The sequence below is a fragment of the Rhincodon typus genome, chromosome 16 (assembly GCF_021869965.1).
Source record: "Rhincodon typus isolate 14 chromosome 16, sRhiTyp1.1, whole genome shotgun sequence".
In the NCBI taxonomy this organism is placed as follows: Eukaryota; Metazoa; Chordata; class Chondrichthyes; order Orectolobiformes; family Rhincodontidae; genus Rhincodon; species Rhincodon typus.
The window spans coordinates 20,526,135-20,535,542 of record NC_063347.1 but is presented as its reverse complement, the minus strand read 5'-3'; the positions used below and the strand labels follow the sequence as shown (position 1 = coordinate 20,535,542).

Sequence of the window (9,408 nt, the reverse complement as noted above, 5' to 3'; positions counted from 1 at the left end):
AGTATACCACATTGGCAGATGTGCAGGTGAACATCTGCTTGATGTGGAAAGTCTTCTTGGGGCCTGGGATGGGGGTGAGGGGGGAGGTGTAGGGGCAGGTGTAGCACTTCCTGCGGTTGCAGGGAAAAGTGCCGGGTGTGGTGGGGCTGGAGGGGAGTGTGGAGTGGACAAGGGAGTCATGGAGAGAGTGGTCCCTCCGGAAAGCAGATAAGGGTGGGGAGGAAAAAATGTCTTTGGTGGTGGGGTCGGATTGCTGATGGCAGAAGTATTGGAGGATGATGCATTGGATCCGGAGGTTGGTGGGGTGGTACGTGAGGACGAGGGGGATTCTGTTTTGGTTATTATTGCGGGGACGGGGTGTGAGGGATGAGTTGTGGGAAATGTGGGAGACACGGTGGAGGGCATTCTCAACCACTTGTGGGGGGGAAGTTGCGGATGTGGGTGTCAGTGGAGGTCCAGTCCCTATACACCTGCATTCCCCACACAGATGGACTAAAGGCCCTCTGCTTCTTCCTGTCCCGCAGGCCCGACCAGTCCCCTTCCATGGCCATAAAAATCATCACAAACATATGTTACACATGTTTACCTAATCGCACCAAAACTTGGAAGAATGATGCACACTTGGGTTTGGGTTTCCACAATTTTTCAAACTTTCATCTCAACATTCTGAAGTCTAATTTTATCTCTGCCTGCCATGTTTGTGTAAAGACGTTGGGATCCTGGACAAATTTTGCAATGATGACGTGGAGCTGCTCCCCACTCGGGAAGAATAGCATGGGAGGAGTTCATTAGATTTGAAGACAGAAGCACATGTAGATAATATTCTCTTAATAATGTAACAATAAGGTTAGAACCTGGTGTAGCTTAGATTACCCGAGTATAGTAATATTTAGCATTAAAATGTAGTAATCAGAGTATTTTTTTAAGAACCCCTGCAGTGTGGAAACAGTTCCAGACTGATCCTCAGAGCATCCCACCCAGACCCAGACCCATTCCCCAAACCCACCTAAACACTTCAGGCAATTTAGCACAGCCAATCCACCTCGCCTGCACATCTTTGGACTGTGGGAGGAAACTGGACCACCCAGACACAGGGAGAATGTGCAAACTCTGCACAGACATATGCCTGAGGGGGAATTGAACTTGGACCCCTGGCGCTGTGAGGCAGCAGTGCTAACCACTGAGCCACCATGGCAAATGACTGACACTGTGGCTCTGAAACTAACAACCAGTACACTGGTAGGCATGGGTGGGATTGAACCCACAATCTTCGGTTTACAAGACCAACACCTTCCCACTTGGCCACCACGCCTTTGAAAGCCTGAAGACAGATCTTGAACTTGCCTTCTCCTCAATTAGTTGGTAAAGAAACCAAATTCTTAGCCATTTCACCTAGGTGAAAGGTGGTGGCACTGATGAGATCCACTTTCTCGAAAATGATAGCAGTGATAGCAGAAACAGACCTGAAATTATCTGGTGGATAGATAAATACAAAAATTCACTTTTCCAAAAAACTAGCCATATAGTTTCAAGACTAGTTAGCAGTCAGAAGAACCTCAGGTCTGAACAAAGACAATCAGAAATTAGTGGAAGCTTTTACAACCAATAATAGGGGAAACAAACTTTCAAGGGAAAATAAAAGATAGTTATAGTGGTAAAAACCTGCAAACCATCAAAGGACAGATGAATCATCGTTGAAAAGAGACCAATTACTGGACATCCAAAGTCAATTTGATACTTTAGAGGATGAAGTAACTGTAGAGAGGCCAGCGTCCTGTCACCAAGCCACCCTTTATTTATTAGTACACAGTATATTGGCTGTGGCCAGCCAGCTCAGAGTCAGTCCTCAACTGAGGAGATTCCAAACTCCTGGTTAAATTAGTCAGTCAAGGCTTTCCTGATCGGCCTAGGTTAACATCCCCAATCAAGAGCCTCGTAGTTGAAAAGGTCAACCTGGTTCCAATCACTAGAGAGGAATATTTAGAAAATCTAGATTTGGAAGCAGAGTTACAAAATAATATAGAAACCAAAGAACTATGGATGTTAGAAATCAGAAACAAAAGCAGAAATTGCTGGAAAAACTCAGCAGGCCTGGCAGCATCTGTGGTGAGAATTTCTCTCCAGCAATTTCTGTTTTTAAGACCGTAATATTGTAGCATTAAACTATTTACTTGACAGCAAATTTGTCAGCAACTAAGTTAAGAAAACTCTTTATAAACAGGCTTAAGGTTCATCAATTGAAGAAATAAGGAATAAGAATTGTTCTAAGATTCTTAAGTAAAGTTTTGGAGTCTTAACAGTTAAATCTTTATTATTTTGATGAGTTGGGTGAGAAACACAAGTTTATTCAGAAACTAAGATTTTTTTGTTGAATATCATTCTTAAATAAACAGCATTGGAAACAAAGAAAAAGCATATAAATTTGATCATGTAGTGAAAGTGCTTCAGATGCAGAGTAATAGGCACAAATCATACATTGCAACCATCTTTGATTGAATCTCCTCATTTAAAACTATTTTGAGAAAGTTTCTACACAGAGATCTTTTGGAAATGCTTCAGCCATTTTGGTAAAGGAATATTTCTTTCATCTCCATAAAGATAAGACATTGTTAATGGAAAACTGCATTTTTTTAAAGCAGCATTTAAAACAGCAGAAACTTTTACTGCTTTCCGTTTTAATGCTGAATAAGTTTACAACAAAAGAATCAGCAATAATTCTAATGTGTAGAGCACAAGAAGATCAAAATCCTCCCAATCATTTTCCAAATCAAGAAAATAATCAATAACTTGAGGTGATCAGCCAATGCAACAAAATTTATCAGTACCACTCCTTTTGCTCGAGAAATTCAAACTATCAGCTCTATTTGGTAGACCAGCAAATTGGCAATTGTGGAAAGCAGAATTCCTAAAATTTTGAACAGCTTTTGGATTGGATACCAATCAAGAGCAGAACAGGTTTGCTCACTTCCCTAATACATGGGAAGAACATTAGATCCTTTCTTATATAGACAACAGATTGATGAGAAACAAATTGCACAAATGAATTTGGATAAGATTTCAACTCAAGAACAAACAAGACACTGGCAATATCATGCTTCCATAGCAGAAACCAGCTCTCAGGAAAGACTGTGGGTATTATATACAAGTTATTAATGAATCTGTTGGAACCATTCAACTATGAAAATGTACAAAAAGATCTCATTTATGACAGAATCATTATTGGTCTCTTAGATAAATCAGTTATTGAGCTTCTTCAGGCAAAATAGGATCTTGGTGTAGGACTAGTAGTCCAAATAATAATGTGTACAGACCCTAGAAAATTGTTCCAGAGCATTATACTGTGAAAGTTCAATTTAATGCAGAACATTGTACCTGCTGATTATGTAAATCATGGAAGTATTCAACCAGAGGAGCAGACCACTTATCTGAAAAATATACCATAAGTGACAACTTTAATACAAAATACTATGTAATCTAATGCTACAATATCTTGTCACAAATATGGTTCCAAAACCGCAAATCAAGAAATACAAAACTGTCCAGTCCTATTACATCAAGTATCAAACCAAATTGTCTTCCAAACAACACGTATATTTATTCCTTGGAATAGGATTTTGAAGGACAGGCCGATGCTACAATGGAGCATATTTCTACAAATGGGGAATAAATACCAACGGACAACCAATCTGAACGAGAGACAACACAGTGTGGAGCTGGAGGAACACAGCAGGCCAGGCAGCATCAGAGCAGCGGGAAAGCTGATGTTTCGGATCGGGATCCTTCATCAACTTTCTTGCTCCTCTGATGCTGCCTGGTCTGCTGTATCCCTCCAGCTCCACACTGTTTTGTCTCTGACTCCAGCATCTGCAGTTCTTGCTATCTCAATCTGAACATGGGATGTTGAAGAAAAGGTACTATCAGAGAAATAAATGTATGTGCAACATCAACTGTAGCTTTTGATATGGCCAATCACTTGATTTGGACTTTCCATTAGAATGTGTGGTTAGGCAGCCAGATTGATTAAATCTCTGATCTAACAGAAACACCATAGAGAAAGTCAGCTCACCAACATTACCCCAAGTTTCTCTTCACCTTGAGATAGACGTTCCTTACCCACCTATTGACACAGATTAATCAAATCAAAGATCTGGGGAGGTGTAGAGGTGATAAGGAAAAATATATGAAGAAGTAAACTGAGCAGCTTGTTTGAGATGGTATATAACTGTTAATCAATAATTATAATGGGGACAGGGGAATGCTTATGATGGGATGTTGTGAAAGGGCTTTCAAACCCTGGAGCAACCTTGCAATGATGTCACAAGTTGTACAATTGTACAATCTAGGAGGAGTTAACTAAATTTGAAGAGAGAAATGCTTGTCGTTAATGGTATCCTAACAATGTGACAATACAATTACAGCCTGATATATCTCACATTACCTTGTATAGTCATTAGTGTTAATATACAATAAACAAAGTTCTCAAGGAGTCTAAGCATAGGCATATTTGACCTTGCCTTCTCCTCAATCAGTCTAAAAAGAACCCAAACGCTAAAGTATGTGCACAAAACCCAATGACCAAATGGACAATGGGAGCAGAGCAATGGAATGGTCATAACGGCATTTACATGTTGCCTGTTCTGCTCACTGTGCTTTTCACTCATCGCTATTTTACAAATGCAGTGTTTTTAAGAAAAGGAACTCATCACAGACAAATGAGCCTTGTTCATATGTAACAATTGTGAACTCAAGGCGTGATTAGTTCCTCAGTAATAGTTTAACATCCATTCATACAATTTGTGCACAGTATGGACTCAAAGTTGACATTCTAGCTGTAAGCAGGAGCAGGACCAGAGGAGGTCCAGACATGTTGATAATTTTAATTCTTTTAAATGTCTTCCTATGACCAGGAAGAGAAGAAGATATTTTCTGAATCTTCTGAAGAAATGTGTCCCTCCCACCCAATCCCTGTGCTAAGCTCTTCCTCCCCTGATTATGATCTACTGCAGACCCCTTACCTTCCCCCATTTGGCCAATTCCCCTCTCACTCCATCCCCAGGTTTATGCCATCTGAATCAGGGAGGTCCACAATGTGTGCCTGATCCACATCCTAAGTTAAAATCAGTTTCCTGCCCATTGGACAAAATAGCAGACAAAAAATGATGGCAAATTAATTTTAAACCACTGCATTCATTTTAGACAATTGTATTTAATGTTCTAGGAATTGGCAAAATTATAGGCTTCAGTGTTTTCCTTTCATTATTTCTTCACAAACTCCTATGGCCACAGGGCATAAATGGTACTTGAAACTCCTTGCAGCTGGTGACAACTTTAGGTTTTGCGGATATGAACAGGGCCCCTGAAATTCATTGGAGATTCTTCTGGGCAATGGCATACATTGTCATATTATATTCTTTCTCTGGCAATCTAGCCAGTACCCTGTTGGAACTATTGTAGGATTCTGGGAGAAATTGCCTTCATGGTCAGGGTCTTTTGGAAACCAACAGTACAAAAAAGAACAGTTGCAGGTTTTGTATGCATTGTTGATTGACTGACTGACTGATATATCGAAGACAAAGCAACCTGCTACATCCACAAACATTCACTCCCTCCACCATCAACACTGAGTAGCAGCCGTGTGTACTATCTACAAGATGCACTGCAGAAATTCACCAAAGATCCTCAGACAGCACCTTCCAAACCCATGACCACTTCCATCTAGAAGGACAAGGGCAGCAGACATATGGGAGCACCACCACCTTCAAGTTCCCTTTCAAGCCATTCATCATCCTGACTTGGAAATATATCGCAGTTTCTTCACTGTCACTGGGTCAAAATCCTGGAATTCCGTCCCTAATGGCATTGTGCATCAACCCACAGCAGGTGGACTGCAGCGGTTCAAGAAAGCAGCTCACCACCACCTTCTCAAGGGCAACTAGGGATGGGCAAGAAATGCTGGCCAGCCAGCGACACCCACATCCCACAAATGAATAGAAAAAAAAATTGCTAATGGCGCTTGGAATTGCTTGGATTGAGCCTGAGGAATACAAGCTCATGGTTTAATACCATTGACGTAATGAAGGGTCCAAACAGATCATGTTTGAGCAGATGGCACAAATTAATCTTCACCACAGGCTGTAGTTCATCAGACATTCCCAACCACGCATTTCTGGGACCATATGTACAGTTGCCAGAGTATAGGTTGCATAAGTGTGGGCAGTTGACAATGTACAAGCAATCAGTGTCACATTCCTCTTTTTATTCTCATCTGTATTTTCTGAAATGTGCAAAATTAGAGAAATATTCTTTGGAATTCCCATAATCTAGATTTGTAACAGTTGAACACTGGGACAAAAACTTTCAAAACTATACAAACAGTCAATGTTAGTGTTCACTTTTACATGTTTCAAACATTAAAGAAAATAATCTCCCATTAAACACTGAATTCCTGTTAGCTCAGAACGTGCCTGACCTGTTCACTTATTGGTCTCGACTGTGTGAGCATAAAGCCCATTGTAAAATAATTCTATCACGATGTGAGTGTCATTGACAAGACCAGGACAAATATTGGTCATGTTTAACTGCCTTTTGAAAAGGAGATGGTTTGTGTATAAAGTAATGCTCTAAAGTAGTTAATAAGAACATAAGAACTAGGAGCAGGAGTAGGCCGTCCGGCCCTTCGAGCCTGCTCCGCCATTCAATAAGATCATGGCTGATCCTTTCGTGGACTCAGATCCACTTACCCGCGTTCTCACCGTATCCCTTAATTCCTTTATTGTTCGAAAAAAAATCTACCTTTTTTTTAAAAAACGTTTACTGAAGTAGTGTCAACTACTTCACTGGGCAAGGAATTCCATAGATTAACAACCCTCTGGGTGAAGAAATTCCTTCTCAGTTCAGTCCTAAATCTGCTCCCTCTAATCTTGAGGCTATGCCCTCTTGTCCTAGCTTCACCTGCCAGTGGAAACATCCTCTCTACTTCTATCTTATCTATTCACTTCATAATTTTATATGTTTCTATAAGATCCCCCCTCAATCTTCTGAATTCCAATGAATATAATCCCAATCTACTCAGTCTCTCCTCATAAGCCAACCCCCTCAACTCCGGAATCAACCTAGTGAACCTCCTTTGCACCCCCTCCAGTGCCAATACATCCTTTCTCAAGTAAGGAGACCAAAACTGCACACAGTACTCCAGGTGTGGTCTCACCAGCACCTTGTACAGCTGCAACATAACCTCTCTGCTTTTAATTTCAATCCCTTTAGAAATGAAGGATAAAATTCCATTTGCCTTCCTAATTACTTGTTGTACCTGCAGACCTACCTTCTGTGATTCATGCACAAGGACACCCAGGTCCCTCTGCATAGCAGCATGCTGCAACTTTTTACCATTCAAGTAATAATCCTTTTTACTATTACTCCTACCAAAATGTATGACTTCACATTTATTTACATTGTATTCCATCTGCCAGACCTTTGCCCACTCACTCAATGTATCTATCTTCCTCTGCAAGGTTTCACAGTCCTCTGCACACTTTGCTTTGCCACTCATCTTAGTGTCATCTGCAAACTTTGACACCCTACACGTGGTTCCCAACTCCAAATCATCTATATAAATTGTAAATAATTGCAGTCCCTACACCGATCCCTGAGGCACACCACTAGTCACTGACTGCCAGCTAGAATAGCACTCATTTATCCCCACTCTTTGCTTCCTGTTAGTCAACCAATCCTCTATCCATGCTAATACCTTACCCTTAATGCCATGCATCCTTATCTTATGCAGTAGCCTCTTGTGCGGCACCTTGTCAAAGGCCTTTTGGAAGTCTAGGTACACCACATCCACTGGGTACCCATTGTCCACCTTGCTGGTAATGTCTTCATAGAATTCCAAAAGATTTGTCAAGCATGACCTGCCCTTCATGAACCCATGCTGCATCTGCCCAACGGGACAATTTCTATCAAGATGCCTTGCTATTTCTTCCTTGATAATAGACTGAAGCATCTTCCCCACTACAGAGGTTAAGCTAACTGGTCTATAATTCCCCATCTTTTGTCTACTTCCCTTTTTAAACAGTGGCGTCACATTTGCTGTTTTCCAATCTGCTGGGACTGCCCCAGAGTCCAGCGAATTTTGGAAAATTACCGCCAGTGCACCTGCTATTTCTCCCGCCATCTCTTTTAGTACCCTGCGATGCATTCCATCAGGGCCAGGAGACTTATCAATCCTTAGCTCCGTTAGCTTGCCCAACACTACCTCTTCCGTAATTATGATTGTTTCCAGGTCCTCACCTACCTTCGTCTCTTTGTCTATTACTGGCATGTTATTAGTGTCCTCCACTGTGAAGACCGATACAAAATACCTGTTCAATGCCTCGGCCATTTCATCATATCCCATAACTAAATTCCCCTTCTCATGCTCTAAAGGGCCAACGTTTACTTTAGCCACTCTTTTTCGTTTTATATATTTATAGAAACTTTTCCTATCTGTCTTTATATTCTGTGCTAGTTTTTTCTCATGTTCTATCTTACTTTTCCTTATAGCTCTTTTTGTGGCTTTCTGTTGACCTTTAAAGTTTTCCCAATCTTCTAGTTTCATGCTGTTTTTGGCCACTTTCTTTCAATTTGATAGCCTCCCTTATTTCTTTAGACACCCATGGCAGATTACCCCTTTTCTTACAGAGAATGTTGGAGATTGCATTGGGCTTCATCCAATCTGGTGTTGCCATACCACCTTGGGTCTAGAATGCAGGGGCCCAGCTCTCGATCCCGATGGTGTCAGATGTGCCATCTGACTCCTGTTCATTTTCATGAGAATGCCTAACTAGTAAATGTAATTTGTATCTATTGCTATCATGTAATAAATTACATGAATTTCTTCATTACATGAAAAAGTTCTGAAGAAGGGTCCTGACCTGAAACGCCAACTTTCCTGCTCCTCTGATGCTGCCTGGCCTGCTGTGTTCCTCCAGCTTCACACTGTGTTGTCACTGACTCCAGCATCTGCAGTTCTTGCTCTCTCTGATGTAATAAAGTACTTCTTGTTACGAAGTTACTCTTTTTGGTATAAACTTCACTTCAGAGCTGTTAAGACGGGTAGGCAGGACAGTATGATGTAGTAAAGGAATAAAAACACAAGACACAGTTAACAATTATGGAGTCCTTAGAGAAGAAGATCTTGTAAGGACAGTCTTAATTCAAGGGTTTGTTTAGAAGCAACAATTTTGGAGCTCCACAAACAAAGTTAAGATCCGTCTCGGCTGGGGGATAAATTTAAAATAACAGTGCAAAACAGTAGGGTGGTTCAAATAAGAATTCGAGAGGAACACTTACCATTCACAATAAATATCACTGCTATAGTGGGCACACTCCACAAGGCATGGCTGCAGTAGTGAAGTCTAGGCTATTAAT

General features: G+C 41.0%; 1 non-coding gene across 1 annotated transcript; it reads right to left on the bottom strand.

The window, feature by feature from the left end:
* Positions 1 to 1,241: 1,241 nt before the first annotated feature.
* On the bottom strand, positions 1,242 to 1,312 carry trnat-ugu. Its single transcript has one exon. It is a non-coding gene; the product is annotated as a tRNA-Thr (tRNA).
* Positions 1,313 to 9,408: the final 8,096 nt, after the last annotated feature.